Genomic DNA, 12,261 nt, shown 5'->3' on the forward strand with positions numbered 1-12,261 from the left:
CCAGGCTCAAGCCCCCAGCTATCCCACATTTTTGCGTAACATGGGGGCCTGTATATGGGAGAATTATCAAATTTTTGTGGTAATTCAAGTTTGCAACCTGGAAAGTCAATAATCATTCTTTACTGGGTTGGTCAGAGGAAGCTTTGTTTGTAATATTCACTATAACACTCAAACTAATTAATACCCTGTGAATAATTTACCTTTGTTTGTAATATTGCTGGTTTTTAGGGTGTTATTATTAATTAATACCCTGTGAATAATTTACCTTTCTGTATAATATTGCTGGTTTTAGGGTGTTATTATTAATTAATACTCTATAAATCATTTACCTTTCTGTACCATATTGTTGATTTTTAGGGTGTTATTAATACTTGATATTTTGTGCATAATTTACCCTTGCAGGTACAATCTTGCTGATTTTTAGGGGGTTATGCTCACCTAAATTTCTGGAAATAATTTACCTTTGCAAGTGCAGTAGCTCTTATTTTTTTTTCTGCCAGGATTTTCTTTTTGTGTGCAATCCTGTTTAATTTGAGGGAGTCACATGACAACTCCTTGTGAATATACTACTTCAGTATATGTACCTTGCTGTGTGCTTTATTATTTTATATCAGTAAGTTCTGTGGCTGGTAGTAAGATTTGGTGCTATTATTTCCCAAAATGGCTGACACTGGTGAAAATTCTGTGGATGACATGCATTTGGAAGGTGACATTGAATCAAATCCCCATGATAGGGACCTGGATAAGGAAGTAGTAATTTTATAAATGAAATTAACCCTAGTTGCAGAAGAAAAGGAACGGTTAAGGATTGAGCGTACAAAGATCCAGGAACAGAGAGCCTTAGAGGAGCTTAGGGCTCAAGAAAGAGCTAAAGAGAGGCAGCTTGCTTCTCACCCAGACACAGACACAAGGGTAGATGTTTTTCATTTGGATAAAGCCATAAAATTTGTGCCCAAATTCCTAGAGAAAGACCCAGACCAGTTTTTTCTGTTATTTGAAAGTACGGCCAAATCCCAAGGTTGGCCGGAAAAGGAATGGGCGACATTAGCAAGAACCCAATTAGTTGGTAAAGGGTTACAGGCTATTAGTTCTTTAGAAGGATCTGCCTTTTCTGATTATTATAAGCTAAAAGAGGTAGTTTTACTGGCTTATCAAATGTTGCCGGAAAGGTACAGGCAGAAATTCAGAGGACTAAAGTTTCAGTCAGGGCAGTCTTTGGTGGAATATGGTAAGGAGAAGATGTCACTTCTAAATAGGTGGTGTCGCTCAAAGGGGGTGGTAGGCAATTATGAAGGTGTAATTACCTTAATTTTGTTAGAGGATCTTTTGAGAAATGTTCCTCCTGACCTTAAGGCATATCTTGAGGAGAAGGATCTTGATGATTTTAATAATGCTTTAGAGCTGGGTGACAGATTTTTAGCTAACCAAAAATTTGGTAGTAGTTACCACACCCCACATACTAATAATGGTAAGTTTTCTCCACCCACAAATAGGAATAAGAACTTTCAGAAGTTTAAGCCACCCATTTATCAGCCTAATAACCACAAGAGTTTTAATAACCCTAATTTTCCAGTATCCACTCGAGGAGGTTTTAAGTCAGCTGTCACAGGTCCAGGACTACAAGGAACAGGTGGGACGAGCCCAGTTCCCCAGAACCAAGGGATCCAACCTAGGTCAAACGGGCAGGGGGCCTTTAAACCATATTACTGTACTTATTGTCATAAACAGGGCCATCTGCAGCCGTATTGCAAGAAGATGCGTAGAGATCAGGCGCTTGCTGGAGTTTCTAAGGTAGATACACCAGGTACCCACACGGTAGCTAATATTGAAGCACCACCTCCGGGTATGTCAGGTAACTCAGCAGGTTTGGACCCTCGGATGAAGGTCTTTACAAGCAAGTCCACCGTGGCCTTACACCAAAATGAAGGTAGGGTAACAGGTGTTATGTCTTTGAGGGACACTGGTAGCACATACACTTTGCTTCGTAGGGGCATACTGCCAGTGTCGGATGACACATACACTGGGTTGGACGTTTTGCTCAAAGGAATTACAGGATGCCCTGTCAAGACTCCAGTGCACAGGTTATGGGTGGAGTCTGCATACCAGTGTGGTTACTTAGCTGTAGGTATCACAGAGGATATACCTTGTGCAGGGGTTGACCTACTCTTAGGCAATAATGTCATGGGTTGTCTTGAAAGTGAGGAACCTCTGGTTTGGAGGGACCCAGCCTCACAGAGTTGGGAGGAAAAAGCTAGGGCTACATTGCCCGAGTTATTTCCGTTGTGTGCAGTAACCAGGAAAATGTCAAAAGAGAAGAGGGCAGTCTCTCGCTGTGACTCGTTAGATCCTGGGGATGATTTGGGTTTGGGAAATCTATTCCTCGAGCCTAGCCTGCAGTTGGCTCGGGGTTGTGATGAACCATCCCAGGCAAGACCCTGTTTGAGTGGGGGTCTTGGAGCTGGTATAGGGGGGGGGCGACTCCTACTCGTGAACAGCTGATCGAGGCCCAGGGGTGTGACGACACCCTACAAGCTATTCGGTCATCTGCTGTTACCGAGGAAGAGGCCTCTCAACTAAATGTTTTTTTTTTGCAGATGGTATTTTAATGCGAAAGACCTTATCGGATGCGACATCTAATGATGGAGCACGGCAGGCACTCTACCAAGTGGTGGTGCTGGAACCATTTAGATATCAGGTTTTGTGTTTGGCCCACGATGTTCCCATGGGAGGACATTTAGGTGTTAAAAAGACTATGGGCAAGATTTCTAAACATTTTTACTGGCCCCAGGTATGGGAATCAGTGGGTAAGTATGTAGAATCATGCCCAGTTTGCCAAAGAATAGGAAAACCTAATCAGGGAATTAAACCTGCCCCTCTTAACCCTATAACAGTCGCCGGAGAACCTTTTAGCAGGCTGGTGGTGGATTGTGTGGGGCCGCTACCCAGGACCAAGATGGGAAACCAGTACTTACTTACTATTATTTGTTCCTCTACCAGGTTTCCGGAGGCCATTCCACTACGTAAGATTACCACACGCGTAGTCTTGAGAGCACTGGTGAAATTTTTTATGCAGGTCGGGATCCCTAAGGAAATTCAAACAGATCAGGGGTCAAATTTTACATCTAAACATTTTCGCACAGTTTTGGGGGAGTTTAATATTAAAATGACGACCTCCACTGCCTATCACCCAGAGAGTCAAGGAGTTGTGGAGCGGTTTCACCAGTCTCTCAAAACTATGCTGCGGGCTTATTGTGCCCAGTACCAGAAGGACTGGGATGAGGGTATCCCCCTCCTTTTATTTGCCGTGAGGGACAGCACTCAGGATTCATTACGCTATAGTCCCTTCGAACTGATCTATGGCCACCAGGTAAGGGGACCACTGATGATTTTGAAGGATTACTGGCTTGGTGAAGATTGTGAAGCTGCCCCCTCGGAGGATTTTCTCGCTTTCAGAGACCGTTTGGCTCACATGAAGCATCTGGCGGCTGCGAAACTGCACATCAGCCAAACCAAGATGAAGAAACAATTTGACCGCAAGGCCGTGCCTCGTACCTTTGAAGTAGGAGAGGAGGTACTAGCATTGGAGCCGGTGCCTGGTAATGCCTTAAAAGCAAAGTTCAGTGGGCCGTACAAGGTCGTGGAAAAGGTCACGGATCAAAATTACAGAATTCACACACCTGGGCGACGGAAGTCTGAACGGGTGGTACATATAAACAGGCTGAAAAGGTACCACCAAAGAGGTGTGGCATGTGTAAATATAGTAGGTGACCCAGGGGTGGACACTGATGCGCAGGGGGCCACAGATGTACACCTTAGTAACAGGGCATTGTTAAAAGAGCCTTCACAATGTATGTTAGGTCTTAGTAAGGAGAGGGTTGCTGAGATGGTTCAGCTTCTCTGGAATTTTGAGGGTTTGTTTGGGGATATCCCTCGTGTAAGCAAGCTAAAGCCCCATGATATAGATGTAAGGGAAGCTGAACCAATTCGGCAGCTCCCTTACAGAATGAACCCACAAAAGAGAAAAAGTATGGAGAAGGAGGTGAAATTTTTACTTGACAATGATTTAATAATACCAAGCGAGAGTGAGTGGGCATCCCCCTGTCTGATGGTTCCCAAACCAGATGGCATCATGAGGATGTGCACTGACTACCGTAAGGTTAATTTAATAAGTAAGGCTGATTGTTTTCCTCTTCCTAGAATGGATGATGTCATTGATGCAGTGGGGGAGCTAAATATGTAAGTTAGACCTGTTGAAGGGTTGTTACCAGATACCTTTAACCCCACGTGCCAGTGACATCTCTGCTTTTGTAACGCCGGATGGGCTTTTTCAGTACAAAGTTCTCCCCTTTGGGCTTCGTAATGCACCCTCCTGTTTTCAACGCAGAATGCAGGAGGTTATACGTGGCCTAAAGGGCGTGAGGTGTTATATTGATGACCTGGTTATTTTTAGCGGCTGTTGGTCAGAGCATGTAAGGCAGCTTCGAGAGCTTTTCTCTAGGCTCGCTGGTGCTCAGCTCACAGTTAATTTGGCAAAGAGTGTTTTCGGGCAAGCCCAGGTAACTTTTCTAGGACATGTTATTGGCCAGGGGAAGGTGGCCCCAGTGAATGCCTAGGTGGAGGCTATAGACAATTATCCTGTACCAAAGACCCGGAAGGAGGTTATGCGTTTTGTGGGCATGGTAACATTTTATAGAAAGTTCTGTCCAAATTTGTCAAAGGTGATCTCTCCACTCACTGACCTGACTAGCCCCAAGTGTACATTTGTGTGGGATATGAAGTGTCAGAGGGCATTTGAACATATAAAAGCTTTGCTTACAAGTGCTCCTGTGCTGGCTAGTCCTAATTTCACATTGCCATTTTCTCTACAAGTAGATGCCAGTGATACTGGTGTTGGGGCTGTACTACTGCAAGAAGTGGAGGGACAATTGTTGCCAGTCAGCTACTTTTCGGCAAAACTGAAGAAACACCAGCAGCACTATGCCACCATAGAAAAGGAGGCTCTTGCTTTAGTGTTAGCAGTGCAACATTTTGAGGTTTATGTCTCCTCCTCAGTTCACCCTATAACTGTGTATAGTGACCATAATCCCTTACGTTTCCTTCACTTAATGAGGAACCACAATCAGAGACTTACGAGGTGGGCCTTGTTTCTCCAACTATGTAGTGTATAGATCACTTATCTATTCTTATTTTGCAGCGATTTGTGGTAGACGAGTAGATGGAACTCTGGACCACCCAAAGGAGAAGGGCAGGTTGAGCTGGAGCTGGAGGTATCAGGATTCCCTAGTGTGTGTGTATTTAGGGGGGTAGTCACATCAAAGACCATGCCTAGGTAAGGTATGCTACGTTTTTTAGGTGTTGGCTGGAATGCCTCGCCTCTGTTTTATGTTGGTATAGGGACTGTTGGACCTAACGTTTTAGTGAATGTGGGGCTGGCGGTGATGCCCTCCACTGTTTGGGTCATGTCTTTTTATCCGAGGTGTTTTGGTTCTCCAGGACTCTTTTTCAATTTTTCCTTTTTGGATCACCACTGGGGTGACTCCAGGGTCCTTGGATTGACATGTAGGTTGCGGCCTGGGAGGTCCACCTTTTCGGGGTCTTCAGTGATGACTCCAGGGTTTTACGGCCGCAGTCCCACCAACAAGTTTTATGTGCCTATCCACCCGTTGTTTTTAGGGGCCTGATATTTTCCCCTCTCCTGTGCTCTCCTGATTCTCGCAGAGGTGTGTCATGGGGAACCAGTTTTGTTTACTAAAGATTGCTGTGAGATGGGAGTGGTAATGTGATGTTGTTTTCTCAGTAGAATTTAACATGTAACATCTGTTTTTCTTTTCTTTGAACTCCTGGAAAATGTACTTACTGTTTAAAAGTTTTTTTTGGTGGCACCTACAGTTTGGTCTGCCTTGCAACATACTGAACTTTGGTGTTACTTCATAAAACGGCATTCCTCAGGGGCACTTTTGTACAAAGTTTACTTGCTTGTTTATAAGTTTGCTTGATGTAATTTAGGTAAAATGCATCAACGCCAGCGCCTGGCCAGCGCTGTGTTGTAATGGTGCCTTTTCCTAAAACAGCTGTCTAAGAGTGTGACTGTGAGCTCGTTGGGCATAGAACTTGATCACTTTTATGTTCGACGAGTTTCATATGTCTGCAATCTAGTACCTCAGTTTGTAAATATGGCATATTTGTAGTACCAAAAGACTGTGATTGTATGGTGGTCATTCCCCAGTTATCATTTTGCCAGTTGCCTCAGACCTTAATGTGGGGCTTTTCTTTTTTTTTTCTTTTTGCCTAGCGGTGTCCGTAGGGACCCCGCTAGCAGAGTGAGACCTATGGTCTGGGGGTGGGGGTGTTATGCAGGGTTCTGCATGACATCGTACTGTACAAATAGTGGGGAAGTGTGCCATAATAATATGAATATTGTAGTTGTAAGGAATAATTTTATAATTGATAATGTGCATTTGGGGGTACTGTAAAGTACTCTAACACAATTTCTTTATAATTACAGTTAATGATTTATTTTCCAAGGATGTTTGGGTACGCGGAGTGTGGTTTGGGGGTGGAGTCACGTGACGTTAGCATGGTGGTGTAGAGGCTGGCGTCGGAGATGCTGTGTATTTTAAGTTAAGTTTGTAGTTGTACACTCATTTTGTTTATCCAACTCAAGCCATAGGCTTTCATATGGCTTACCTGTATGTTCACCCAGGCTCTGACATGGTCAGGGTGCTGTGGGATGAGTAATGAAGTAAGAAATGAGGTTTGTAGTGTAATGACGGCCTGACGCTGACGGAAGCCTAGTGTTATGGTGGCTAAACCTCCAGCCAGCTGTGTGTACCCTCATTTGGGCGTGTAGAATTAAGGTTTTTCTGTTATGTTATGTTATGGTGATTAAATAGATATATTTTCCTAATTGGGATTTTTGCCTAACCCTCTGTTAACCAACCCCTTGAAGTAACACATACTGGTTTAGCGCTTTCTGTCTTGACTGGGATAGCCCGGGGTGGACGGTTTGGGCTTGAGATGTGAGTAACTTTTACCTTTGCCCTTAGACCAGGCTCAAGCCCCCAGCTATCCCACATTTTTGCGTAACAGATACCCCTACGAATTAACATTAGCGATCTTGCTCGCTCTACTGAATTTACGGAAGGTAATGCAGTAAACACCGTATCTGTGAATTCACTTTTCTGTTCTTTGAATAATCTGCTGTTTACCGTGGCCCAAAAAATAACCTTTAATTTTGCTTAATAATGTCGCCAAAAGTAACGATAGTGGCAGTTGTTCCAACACTAAGAGAAGCCGTCAAGTGCTGCCCATCAGTGAACAAGTGATAATTCTCAACTTATTGTGCGTAATTAATCCATTTAACTATCATTAGCACATATGTAAACGAAAAAAGACCGGTTTTGGGTATCCACGGTAGGATTTTCAATTTATCCCTCTCGGACACGAGAAGTGTTCTGCACTTCTATATTCTCTCCTTACAGGATGCGAGAAGTTAATGGGATGGGATAGAATATACTGTGTGACAGGAATAGTAGGACCGACTGCAGTCACAGTCTAGGATACAAGATAAACAAACCATGGTACGGGTGGCTTTTGAACCCACGGCAAATTATAAAATTCACTCACCATGGGTTCAAATCCCACTCGTACCGTGGTTTCTTTCCAATCGTTTTATTACAAATTCGTTAGTAATGTTTCAAGTTAATGATAAACTAGCCATAACGTAACTAAAATTGAAATTGACGTCGTGCTGGTCAAAACAGTGACATGGAGACTTCCATAGATGGATTGATTTCTAAAGGAAATGTTCCTTCATAAAAGACCTGTGTATAAATGCCTGACTCGTTGATTTTTATTTATTTACACGTTATTCTTGGAAAACATGACTATGTCAGTAGTGGAAGGCAAACTGCGGGGCTTTCAACCCTCCAGGACGATAGAAAGAATAGATGAACAACTCTTCCTTAACATCTGTATACACGATGTACGCAAACCGATGCTCTTTGGTAACAAGAATCTACGCTGATAACACCTAACTTAAACATCTGAAGTAAGAGAACACAAGTGCAACTAATATGACATTTGATTATGGCAACGTTTCGCTCTCCAGAAGAGCGAAACATTGACAATAAAATGTCGCATTGTTTATACTTTGAAATTTGTTTTTAATATAACGTAATTAACATAACATTCTATGAGGTATTTTAAAATGGTACCTTTACTTATAACACAGAAATAACACTTGACAGACTTATAACTTATATACCTCTTACAGTTACCATCATTTTGACTTAATGGGTATTTATATATGAAGCTGATAAAGTTACATGATCTCTCTAACCAGAGACGATCCAACCTTAATAATTGACATCTCTTAAACACTGAAGAGATTTTACTTGGTGAGAGTTTCACAAATACTCTTCTTTCAACAGACTGACAGAATAATACTATACTGCTGGATAACATCTCAAAGTAAACAAGTGAAGAGAACCTTATCGAGACAGAGAGGTGTAGTACTGCCTAACCCACACCGCTCACACCTGACGTCAGGTGGGTAGTACAGAGGTGACGCCACACAAACAAATTGGTCGTTACCCATGGTCAAACATTCATTTCCTTACCAAAATAATTCGTCATATAAATATATACATAATGAAAATAGAAAAAGATGAAAATGAATATTTAATATTATAAAGCTGATTACTTTCGTTTTAGTTATTAATCGCAATGTAATATTTGAATGAATCAATATATTTAACAAAGCCGCATCTCGGCGTAACATTACCTAACATATCCGGGGTAACTTCAACATTACAACTTAAACATCAACTTACCTTAGTGATCCTGTCATCTCTCCCTGGACGATCTGTGAAGCTTCACCTACCTGTAATGTAAACACTACGTGTTAATACACACCTCCCAGGACCAGGTCCATGTATTCACCTACCTGTAGGTCCATGTAAAGGTCCATGTATTCCACTATGTAATGTACGTGTTAATACACACCTCCCAGGTCCATGTATACCAGGTCCATGTATTCCAGGTCCATGTGTACCAGGTCCATGTATTCCAGGTCCATGTGTACCAGGTCCATGTATTCCAGGTCCATGTGTACCAGGTCCATGTATTCCAGGTCCATGTGTACCAGGTCCATGTATTCCAGGTCCATGTGTACCAGGTCCATGTATTCCAGGTAAATGTATTCCAGGTATATGTATTCCAGATTGTGTTCCCGGTCATTGTATTCCAGGTCCTTGTATTCCACGTCCATGTATTCCAGGTCCATAAATACCAGGTCCATGTATTCCAGGTCCTTGTATTCCAGGTTCAGGTATTCCAAGTTCAGGTATTCCAGGTTCATGTATTCCAGATTCATGTATACCAGGCCCATGTATTCCAGGTCCATGTATACCAGGTCCATGTATTCCAGGTTTTTGTATTCCAGATCCATGTATTCCACGCCCATGTATTCCAGGTCCATGTATACAGGTTCATGTATTTCAGGTCCATGTATACCACGCCCATGTGTAACAGCTCCATGTATTCTAGGTCCATGTATACCACGCCCATTGCATAACAGGTCCATGTATTCCAGATGCATGTATACCACGTTCATGTCTTCCAGGTCCATGTATACCACGTCCATGTATACCACACCCGTGCATAACAGGTCCATGTATTCCAGTTTCATGTATTCAAGGTCTATGTATGCCAGATCCATGTATACCAGGTCCATGTATAGTATACCAGGTCCATGTATTCCAGGTCAATGTATTCCAGGATCATGTATTCCAGCTCCATGTATACCAGGTCCATGTGTTCCAGGTACATGTATTCCAGATCCATGTATACCAGATCCGCGTATTTCAGATCCATGTATACCAGGTCCGTGTATTCCAGGTCCATGTATACCAGGTGCATGTATTCCAGATTTATGTATTACAGATCCATGTATACCAGGTCCATGTGTTCCAGGTCCTTGGATTCCAGGTCCTTGTAATCCAGGTCCATATATTCCAGATCCATGTATACCAGATCCTTATATTCCAGATCCTTGTATTCCAGGTCGTTGTGTCCCAGATCTATTCCAAGTCCTTGTGTTCCAGGTCCATGTATTCCATATCCATGCATACCAGGTCCATGTATTCCAGGCCCATGTATGCCAAGTCCATGTATACCAGGTCCATGTATTCCAGGCCATGTATTCCAGATCCAAGTATTCCAGGCTCATGTATTCCAGGTCCTTGTATTCCAAGGACCCTGTATTCGAGATCCGTGTATTCCAGGTCCTTGTATTCCAGGTCCTTGCATTCCAGGTCCTTGCATTCCAGATCCTTGTATTCCAGATCCATGTATACCAGGTCCATGTATGCCAGGTCCATGTATGCCAGGTCCATTTATTCAAGATCCATGTATTCAAGGTTCATGTATTCAAGATCCATGTATTCTAGGACCATGTATACCAAGTCCATGTATTCCCTATCCAAGTATTCCATATCCATGTATACCAGGTTCATGTATTCCAGGTCCATGTATTCCAGATTCATGTATACCAAGTCCATGTATTCCAGGTCCATGTAAACCAGGTCAATGCATTCCAGGTCCATGTATACCACGCCCATGTATAATAGGTCTATGTATTCCAGGTCCACATATTCCAGATCCATGTATTCCAGCTCCTTGTATTCCAGCTCCTTGTATTCCAGGACAAAGTATTCCAGATCAATATATAACAGGTCCATGTATTCCAGGTCCATGTATACCACGCCCATGTGTAACAAGTCCATGTATAACAGGCCCATGTATTTCAGGTTCATGTATTCCAGGTCCATGTATACCACGCCCATGTATATCAGGTCCATGTATTCAAGGTCCATGTATTCCAGGTCCATGTATATCAAGTTCATGTATACCACGCCCATGTATAACAGGTCCACTTATTCTTTGTCCATGTATTCCAGATCCATGTATAGAAGGGCCATGTATTCCAGGTCCATGTATACTACGTCCATGTATTCCAGGCGCGTATATTCCAGATCCATGTATACCAGGTCCTAGTATACCAGGACCATGTACTCCAGGTCCATGTACCCCCTATCCAAGTATTCCATATCCATGCATTCCAGGTCCATGCATACCAGGTCCATGTATTCCACGTCCATGTATGACAAGTCAATGTATTCCAGGTCAATACATTCCAGGTCCATGTATACCAGGTCCATGTATTCCAGGTCCATGTATTACACGTACATGTATACCAGGTCCATGTATTCCAGGTCCATGTATTACACGTACATGTATACCAGGTCCATGTATTCCAATTCCATGTATTATATGTCTATGTATACCATTCAGCCTACATCAGGCAGTATCTCAGTTATACCTCCTCACTCGCACACTATACCTCCTGGCACACGCGTTATCCCTCGTCACATACACGCGTTGTCCCTCCTCACACACACGCTATCCCTCCCCAAACACACGTTATCCTTTCCCAAATACACGTTATACCTCCTCAAACACACACGCGTTGTCCCTCCTCACACACACGCTATACCTAATCAAAACACGTTACACCTTCTCAAACACACAGACGTTATACCTACACACGTTATACCTCCTCACACACACACACACACACACACACACACACACACACACACACACACACACACACAGTTTTAAGACGAAGTATGATAAAGCTCATGGAGCAGGGAGAGGGAGGACCCAGTAGCGGTCAGTAAAGAGGCGGGGGCCAGGAGCTGAGTATCTACCCCTGCAACCACAATTAGGCGAGTACAATTAGGTGAGTACACGTTATACCTCCTCACACACACACACACACACACACACACACACACACACACACACACACACACACACACACACACACACACACACAAACTTGAGAATAGCGTTCCGGTACCTCAGTAAAGAATCGTTCAAGACTTTATACACTGTGTACGTCTGGCACATACTGGAGTACGCAGTACCAGTTTGGAACCCACACCTGGTTAAACACGTCAAGAAATTAGAGAAAGTGCAAAGGCTTGCAACAAGGCTAGTTCCAGAGCTCAGGGGAATGTCGTACGAAGAATGGTTGAGGGAAATAGGTCTGACGACAATGGAGGACAGGAGGGTCAGGGGAGACATGATAACGACATAGAAAATGCTGCGTGGAATAGACAAGGTGGACAAAGACAAAATGTTCCAGAGATAGGACACAGAAATAAGGGGTCACAATTGGAAGTTGAAGACTCA

General features: G+C 43.2%; 1 long non-coding RNA gene across 1 annotated transcript in view; it reads right to left on the minus strand.

Annotated features, from left to right (window-relative positions):
- The window catches only part of LOC138851204 (uncharacterized), a 28,271-nt gene that overhangs the window by 8,836 nt on the left and 7,174 nt on the right, over positions 1-12,261 (minus strand). Inside the window, exon 2 of the long non-coding RNA XR_011391054.1 lies at positions 8,835-8,884. This is a non-coding gene — a long non-coding RNA (uncharacterized lncRNA). The remainder of the gene's footprint in view (positions 1-8,834; positions 8,885-12,261) is intronic.

The sequence above is a fragment of the Cherax quadricarinatus genome, unplaced genomic scaffold (genome assembly GCF_038502225.1).
Source record: "Cherax quadricarinatus isolate ZL_2023a unplaced genomic scaffold, ASM3850222v1 Contig91, whole genome shotgun sequence".
NCBI classification, from domain to species: Eukaryota; Metazoa; Arthropoda; class Malacostraca; order Decapoda; family Parastacidae; genus Cherax; species Cherax quadricarinatus.